This window comes from Corvus brachyrhynchos, unplaced genomic scaffold (assembly GCF_000691975.1).
Source record: "Corvus brachyrhynchos isolate BGI_N302 unplaced genomic scaffold, ASM69197v1 scaffold4, whole genome shotgun sequence".
In the NCBI taxonomy this organism is placed as follows: Eukaryota; Metazoa; Chordata; class Aves; order Passeriformes; family Corvidae; genus Corvus; species Corvus brachyrhynchos.
Genome location: NW_008237878.1, coordinates 7,001,196 through 7,009,718, shown reverse-complemented (window position 1 = coordinate 7,009,718; position 8,523 = coordinate 7,001,196). Strand labels below are relative to the sequence as shown.

General features: G+C 46.8%; 1 protein-coding gene across 1 annotated transcript in view; it reads right to left on the bottom strand.

Moving 5' to 3' along the window:
• The window catches only part of CHST13 (carbohydrate sulfotransferase 13), a 72,459-nt gene that overhangs the window by 30,848 nt on the left and 33,088 nt on the right, over positions 1 to 8,523 (bottom strand). The window contains exon 2 of the mRNA XM_017732532.1: positions 1,441 to 1,570. The gene's annotated coding sequence lies outside the window, so the exon portion shown is untranslated. The remainder of the gene's footprint in view (positions 1 to 1,440; positions 1,571 to 8,523) is intronic.

The window sequence follows — 8,523 nt, the reverse complement described above, 5'->3', positions numbered from 1 at the left end:
TCCGCGCCCCGCCGGCGCTCGGGAGTGCGCGCTTCCCTGCCCAGCTCCCGTCACGGCTTTAAGAGTCCCCGAGGGGAAGAGGGAGTCGCTGATGTGCTGGCAGGGTCGGGAGTTTCCTGGTGACTTTCCTCTGCGCGGTCAGTGCTTCGGAAGCATCGCAAAGTTTCGTGGCCTTAAAATACACATGACCTTAAAATACACCTCTTCTTTTTTTTTAAATATTCTTTTGGCTACCCCCGGCCCTGCAGACTTTTACTGAAAGCAGTAATGCTTCTGACTAATTCCACCTCAAGCAATAAATTTCTGTAGAAGGAGGACATAATTTTCTACTACTCTCGGGATGCTTTTGGAAAGTGAGAGCGCAGAGTTGTCTTACTGCATCCTCTGTCCCCCAGGCTCTGTCATCACAGGCAGAACCAGCCCGGAGCTTCTTTTGCCCCAGTTTTGAAATAGCAGCAATGCTCTTCACCCAGCTGTGTAAAACACTTGAGATCTACTCAAAGGCCACCTGCCAAATTAGCCAGGCCGAGAGCTGGATTCCACTGACAACACTCATTCACTGCTTCTCTTCAGCCCCAACACACTTAGTTTTAAGAAAAAGAGGATAGCTCAAGGAGGAGCCACTGGGAATGACAAAGAAAGTCTGGGTATATGCGCATGCTGGGCTTCGTTCTGCCCTCATTTAGGGCAGAGGAAACCAGGAGGAAAATCTCACTTGTAGTGAAGAAAGTTGGAATGAAATAAGAGCACATGCAGCACCTTGCAGGCTGCGTTGGGCTATGACCGTGGAATTACACAGCTCTTTCAAGCCCTTGTTGGATGGTCTAGAGAGGGGCAATAGAAATGAGACCACAACAGAGAGCTTCTTGCAAGGGCACACCAGTGTGTGCAGTAACCAGCCAGAAAGATAACCTCAGCATCAGAGCCCTGTGCCTGTTTGATACATGCAGGGAAGGACTGTGGCCCCAACCACTGGGGAGCAGGATAAAGTGCTAGGAGAGCGCTGCTGGCTGGCAATGCATCTGCAGATGCACCTTGCTCTCTGTTGCAAATGGTGCAGTAATTTTGGCCTCTTGATGAGTGTGGAAAGATTTGGGGTCTGCCTCACGTGCAAAGATGGGCTGAGAGACCTCAGGGGCAGCAAAAGGGATGGCTGGTACTGCTGTCCTTGACACTAGAGAGAGTTCAAACACCGAAGGCATATCCAGCCTGGGCAGTGGGAACCCCTTTGGAGTACCTTTCCAGGAGCTGGAAGGTGTACTCGAGACCGTTGGTGAATTTTTCATTATTTGCATCTTCCAGTACTGAAACACCAGAAGATCTAGCCTAAGGCCCCCAGAGGAGCTAAGGAAAATAATCATCTGACCAAACTTCACCCATAGCTGGAAATTCTTTGAAGAAGATACAGTAAAACATCCCAGTAGAAACTCAGGCACTGACCTGTCGAGTCCTGCTGCCTGCTGTCTGTATTTCACCCCCGGGGGCAGGGCCAGGGCCATCTGTGAGCACATCACATATGTGAGGCTGGTCTTCCAGCAGCAAGGTGAACGTGCTGTTCAGATCCACAGGGCTAAAAGCAGAAGCACATCATGAGGATTTCATAGGACTCCTATGTGGACTCAGCTGCAAATGCACCCTTTTTCAAAGGACAAACCCCTTTTAGATGGACGAGCACATTTTCCAGGGGGAAGAGGTACATTATGGTAAGAGGTGACTGCTGGCAATGGCAGCAGCTGCTGGGAGGTCAGGCCTTTGCTGTTGCCTATTCCTGTGGTGTGACAGACCTTCCTGGTCACACATGCTGCTCTCTTGTACCATCCCCCTTCCCCTGCAACCACACCATTCAGAAAAGAGCAACCCCAGCCTGTTAAGGCAGACAACAGTGACCAGGGCTTGCTTGAGAAGAAAGGCCGCCCCAGATATGTAGAAGGGCACAAGATTAAACTGTCAGAGTCTCAGATTATGATCCCAAGCCTATTACTAATGGAATAATCAGATTCAGTCTGCTTTGGAGAAGCCCTTCTCTCCCTACCCAGGCACCACTGGTAGCTGGAGAACAGCAGATGCATAGAGCACACATGAAAATACAACTGCTCAGCAGCACATGTGAAATGAATGTGGTAAGCACTGATCCCTGGTGCCTTAATCTGTTGCTTTGCCAGGTTAATTGGAAGAACTGAGAAACGAGTATGGCAATGGCTCCTTCCCTGACAGCCTGTGAACTCTTCCTGGAATGGCCACCCTGCTCCCTGTCTGCGCAGTGCGTCCCACCGTGGGGTTCAGACCATGGCTGGGGCTGTTTATGACTGTTAAAACAATACTGATAACCAAAAATAATGATCAAAAGGTACTAAAAACATGCTGCGGAGGGAAATTATTTGTTAATGCCAAGGTCTGAACTTCAGCTGACTTGTAGGTGAAGAGGAAGTGCTGTTTGCCTACAGAACGATGCTGTGCCTTTGATGCAGTGCATGCTTGATTCCCCCCCTGCTCATTAGTAGTGCTCATTACTGTCTTCTCAGCAGGTTTCTCCCACATGCTTTGCTTTTTCCCAGGACCTTGGTGCCTCTGAGTGAGATTAACCCTGAGCTTTGGTCTGATGACCATGTTGAATAGAAATTAAACAGCGTCTAGTTTCTGCTGGAAACTGAGGAATCTGTTGTACTCCTCCCCGAGGCCTGGCTGTCCAGCCACTGTGAAAAAGAGCCTTTCTAGGGGATATTTTGACTTTCCACTCAGTTGTTTAGTTCTGGAGCCGCAGAAGCAGTTTTCTCTGGCCTCCTGCCGGTGAGACTCCCATCTGCTGGTGGCCCTGGTGCACTGACTGTGTTCCCACTGCCCCGGGTGTCACCGAGTCAAGGCTTGGGCAGAGATGTAGGGAATAACACTGGTGCAGCACAGGCTTTCCTCAGAGACTAGCAGCTGGGAGGTGCTCCAGAGTTTTGAGAACTGCATTAGACATCATCCTGCCTCTGGGATTTCCATGGGCCCCAGTGTATCCTGATACTCAATGCTGTGTTTTAAATTTTATGGCATCACTGTAATGTGCTGGCTGAGAGGGACCTTGCAAAGCCCCAGCTCATCCTCTGCTTGGGCTTGTTCTGCAAGTTTCCCCAAGATGGACACCTAAGATCTTGCCAAGCAATCCTTTTCAAGTTTACAAACCCTCAAAAAATTTTCCTAACACCTTAAATGAACCATCCTTGTCAAAACTGGGACCCGTGACATTTTTCCGTGAAAGATAAGCAGAGTGCCAGGTTCTGTCACTTTTTTGTATTAAAAGGAAAGGTCACTGCTGCTGAGCAGGAATAGTTCCTTTCTCAAGCAGTACATTGATTTTCCATCATCTCCTGTAGCCCTTAGCACCTGCGGAATGTGACCTTTCAAATATTATTTCATCAATGCACTTGTGTTTATGCTCACTTTGCACTGATGCAAGAGCCTTACTTCACAGCAGCAGAGAACCACGCTGGGATGGGCTTTTCACCATTGAGTGCTGAACTAAATATTGGCAAGGTCAGTATATAAAAGACACAGGTTGGATAGAAGGTAAAAATGACATTAAATACCTCTGGAGAGGTAGCTGGAGGATTGCTATTTACATATAATATAACAAGATGTTTTGTGTATCTTTTTAAAATGTAATGCCAGATTTTGCCACTTATTCATACAAAACAGCACCGATGCCTTGAGAAATCTCCTTGGTCTCAGAAGGACAGGACAGGGAAACACCAGGAGCCAATCCCAAAGACATTCCACACCCTGAGGAATCCCACTGATTTGACGGGTATAAGTGTACCTTGCCTAAAGTTAATCAGGTTCTTATGCCTCATCAGAAGAAAAGTACTAAGGGTTAGAATAGTGCACATAGCATCTGCTTCTGAGTAGTCAGTATTGTAACCTGGCTAATTCCACAGCTTCTCAACCTTTCTGTTACCCCCTCACCACCTAAAAAAGAAAAAGCTAATGACTTCCCAGGGATCCTTTTACGATTATCTCCTGATCTCCTCGGAAATCTTCCTGAAGACCAAGGAACTAAAAACTGGGCTGTCTTTTCTCATTTTGACATGCTGGTCTCTGTCAAAATATATTTCAAGGAAACACACCTTTAACTTTCTTTCTACCACAATTTAAAAATGAAATAAAATAAAACAAAACCCAGCAGCTGTTTTCTTTTAAAAGCACCAGTGGTAATGGAAGCAAACCAAATTACAGGCTCTAAGGACAACTCTCTGCCTGCATCTACAGGAAATGCTGTTGGTAGGATGGAAACTCCCATCAACCTTTTTATTCAGTGGTGGCAACTAGGGACTGTATTGTCTTTTGTACCAGGCATTTATATTTCATTAGTTTATATACTGTTCCCAGCTGGGAACTTGCTCTCTGCTGATGTCTGATTGAGAGGCTCGCCTGAGAAAGGGATGTGATTTACAGATAGACACTGGAAAGCCAATTGACCTTGGCATGATGATGGGAGTTGTGCAGTTCCTTCAACAGCAAGAGCAGCAAACCTGCCAAGCCTCCCATGAGGAGCACGGTCAGGGTTTGCCTCTTGCTCTGCTGTTTCTTGCACACTCAGAGCAGAAAGCCACAGCTTTTCTCCCTGCTGCCCAGAGCAGCTGGTTGGCTCTGCCCTGCACCTCTGTACCAGCTGTGGTCAGGGCTGTACAAAGAGAAGATGATGGCTGAGATGGGAACCAGCCAAGGACGTCGTATCCCAAGGGAACCCAGTAAATCTCTGCAGCAAAACCCCACCAGGCTTGTGCCCATCATGTAGCAGAGCAGAGCAGCTCAATACACAGCTTCTCTGGCTTGCAAGGGAACACAACTCAGAGGGAGGAGATGGAGGGAAGGAATTTTTCTGCTGTGTCACACAGATCTCCTGTGCGCAAGGCTTTGCACAGAGCAGGGTCTCTCATGCTCAGTGCTCATTCTTACAGCCTGGTTATGGTGGCTGGGAAAGAGGAATTAGAGCATTTCATGCACAAATAAAACCCCATGCATTTCAAGTTTCCTCTGGAGGTGGGAATTTCTCCCTCTCATTCCTTAAGCTGTTGCTCTCTCCAAGGAAGAACCGTGTCCACAGTATCACAAGGGTTCTGAAGGGAAGGGTAAAAACCCCTGAAACAAGACCCATAGAATTTTGCCTGGCTCAAAAACACCTAACTCAGACCAGGTACATTGTCAGACTTTTTATAGGATCCAAATTACCTTCTCTTGCAGGTTTCTCAGTATTTGTCACCACTGAGTGTTCACTATTTAATAAAAATACCTTCTTTCTTATTCATACCTTGTACTGCAAATCCCAGCAACACCAAATCCTGTTTTGGGGAAAAAAATACAAATATTCCTATAGTTATATACCCAAATCCCTCAGGGCAGAATGGTCTCTCAAAGGCCCAAGCCTGTAATTTTTGAACCAATGGAAAAGCCTGACTGCATCCTACGCCTTGCTGCATCACCTCACAGTGCGACACAGCAGTATTTAAGTCCTTGAGGGATTATGAGAGCTGCACTACTGCCCAAATTTGGGGTTAAAAACAGGTCATGGCTAGTCTTCCCCAAAAAAATGCTTCATTTGACTACTCTCTACATCTGGGGGAACACACTGCAGAGTCTGCATTACTGGGTAGCCCTAAACCTCACAGAAATTCACCATGACCTGGTTAAGGTGTTTGGGAATCCAGTGTTGGCAGCTCTGTTAAGCCTCTGTCTGCATTCAGGCACTCTTGGACCTCCCCAGCAGAGCCAGGTGAGATGGGTACAAAACCTGCACCACATGCTGACCTTGCTACCACAGTTCCAGCATGTCAGAACAAGAAATTCTCTCCTTGGAGGCACAGTTTGCTTTCTAAATATTCCCAAAATGGGGAAAGAGGGCCTGAGAGATGCCATTGAGAAACCTCTCCATATTTCAGGGCAATTTGAGCACCGTGCTTTCAACCATTTGGCTGAAGCTGGTGATAGGGAAGCAAAAGGCAGTGCTTACCCACGCAGACACAGTGCCTTTGTGATGGATTTGCAACCCAGGATTGTTCAATCGAAGCCTGTAATGAAAAGGCCAGATCTGTGGCTACTCTAAGCATTTGCTCAGAGACTGTATTCATTTTTATCCCAGCTGAGGGACCACGTCCAGGATATATACATTTGATAGAAAGAAATTTGTTAACGGCATGCTTTTATACCTTCACAAAAGGTAGATTATTCTAAACTGGGCTTTATTTGTTTGAAAGCACATAACTCAGCAGCACAGACAAGCCTGGTGTGTCTTAGGAGCAGAGCAGATAGCAAAGACTGCTCAGAAATCTCTCTGGAAAGTCCTGTTTCCTGGACTTCAGTTTATTTACACTGACTGTTCATGACCAGAATCCTAGGACCAAATAATCTGGTCTTGGGGTCTTCTGCATCCAACCAGCCACAGCCAAGAAACAGCATGAGAGAGACCTCAGCTTTAGTACCTCATCTGGAGAGTCCCTTTCTTAGCACAGCAGCACTGAGCACAAGATTGTGACCTGGGGTGTCGCACTCTGTAACTCCCCTGGTCTGAGCAAAGGCAAATTAGTCCCTGAGAGTGGAGTGAGGGGGTGTTTTGTGGGGACAAATGCTTGTGGCCAAGGGAAGCATCTTCCCAGCCCTGCAGGGCATTGCTGGAGCAAGCTCTCTTCCCTGGAGCACTCACATTGCTGCTACAATGCACACGTCCATCTGAAATGGCTCCAAAGGGAGGGAGAAATACCCACACTGTAAATAACAACAGTGTGAATTGCCATCAGTGGTCAGAGCAGTACTATAGAAGTCTCCTCAACCACAGAATGAACATGTTGAGATGCTTCTCTTTTTCCTTAAAACCCTGTGTTATAGGCAGGGACAGAGGTCCCATTTGTTCTTGTCCCTCTCATATCAGGGAAGCTGGAGCAGGTCTGTCCTTTCTCCCCTTCCATAACAAGCACCCCATGACAGCACAACCAGACCATCCTGAAATACTGACATTGCTGAATCTTTCTACAACAAAGCAGCCTGGCCCTGGGGAGAGAGGAAAATGAACAGAGATAACTGTATGGAATGACATTTTCAAAGAAGCCTGTGTATCTTAGGTGCTGTCCTCACTGACCATGTCTAGATGAGGTTGTAGGTTCCCAAATCCCTTTAGGACTGCTGAAACATTCCCTCATGACTAAAAACAGAGCTTCTTGTTTACTGAAGGAGGTGCAGTTAAAATAATCATCATCATCAACTAAATACCTTTAGTGAGGCTGTACCCTGTACAAAGTCAGACTCAGGTTTGTTACTGCAATTTTAAGCATAGAGAAGTAATTGCATATGTCTGAACATGACAGGGCTGGTCAAATCCAATTCAAACAGCTTCTGTTTCATGGAAACCCTGGCTGAAAAGGCATCTAAATATTCTTAGTCCAGCTCTTGTTCACGATACTCTACGTTTTCACTATTCTAGGAAGCCTGATACACTATTTTTATTTAGACTAAAAATAATAAAGGCTTTTCTTCAATCCTCTGGGTGCCTTAATTGAATTACATCTGCATTAGAAAATTCCAGCACTGCTAAAATCAGACAGCCACCGACCCATAATGTCTAGGAGGTCTATCAAGGAGGCATGGTGTCTGCCTCCACCAGAAACTATATCCAGAGGTGTCTTTTGCAAGAAGTTTAGTCCTGGAGAGGTAGCAAATCAGCTTAGTATGGAGTGGAGAAAGCCCATTCCAAGTCTCTGAGCCACTGCAAAGAAAGCCGAGCCAGCTGGCTTCAGTCTTTCCTAAAGAGATCTCTCAAACAAGCACTTCAGCCCAGTGTCCAAAGACAAAAGGGAGCAGGGCACTGGATTTGCAGCTGGAGCTTTTATTACTACCACAGTTAATTCAGGAGAAACAGCCCAAGTAGCCCTGCAGATTGCAGGCCAAACCACTCAGATCAAAGGTTTCCAGGTAGTGCCTTGGCCTCTTCTTGCAGAGATTGGCCATGGAGGGATGATTCATGAGCTTCTGCTCCATGAGCTCCCAGAAACTCAGGCCTGTGAGTTCCACTCTCAGTTTCCAAATGCGCTCAGTTGCAGCCTGTCCCCTACTATGGGCCACCCTGGTGGAGGCACCAGCATTGAAGCACAGATAGTGTGGGTGAGTTACTGGTGCTCTGCACTGCTCAGGGCACGGCCAGACCTCCTCTCAGACCACTTGGCTTGTTGTGTTAGTACTGCTGACAATGTTGAAGAACGGTCTGACCGCTACCAAATCTATATATTGATGGCAGCTATTAAAGAGGTTGCTGTATTTCCAGCAGGTTGCAGTGAGACAGGCTCTATCCTTTTCAGTGTCATGAAAATAATCCACAGAAACACCCATGAGCCTGACCTTCTCTGAAGTTTGCCATCAGTGAGAGGGGAAGAGAAAAAGCTACTTCGTTTCTACAGACGCTCTCAGCAACAGTGTGATTTCAGCAAAGCCAGAGAGAATTCCAGTTCCTCTCTCAGTTGAGGAAGACAGCATGATCATAATGCCTTGCCCAAACAC